Consider the following 475-nt stretch of genomic DNA (forward strand, 5'->3'; position numbering starts at 1 on the left):
TCTTCCTCCTCCTTAGCACGTTTATTGGTGGATACCGGTGGAGTGCTTCACACTTGAGGAGCAACTGCTAAGGATCTCTGATCGTTGTCTCCGAATTATTTTTAAAGGTTAGATTCGATCCCTCGAATTTTTATTCACGATTTATATGCTTTTATTTGGATTTTGTATGTGTAAAAGTGTTTTGCCATGACCCCGCTGCGTTAAAAATCCAACAGTCCGTGGGCTGCGAATTTGTGATCAATAGGTGATAGGCCCAGCCCAGCTAGCCAGGCCCAAATATGATGTCAGGACCGTTTTGTTAGTGTTTGTGCCTTAAAGACAACACTATTATATTATTTATGACATTTGGATTATTAATATATATGTTCTATCGATTATTCTTTTAATAATTTATTAAGTCTTAATTTACCGCGATATAAATATTAGATTAATAAATATCCTTGGAATATGATATGCATTCTATATCTCTAAGTAC

Source organism: Apium graveolens, chromosome 6 (assembly GCF_009905375.1).
Source record: "Apium graveolens cultivar Ventura chromosome 6, ASM990537v1, whole genome shotgun sequence".
NCBI lineage: Eukaryota > Viridiplantae > Streptophyta > Magnoliopsida > Apiales > Apiaceae > Apium > Apium graveolens.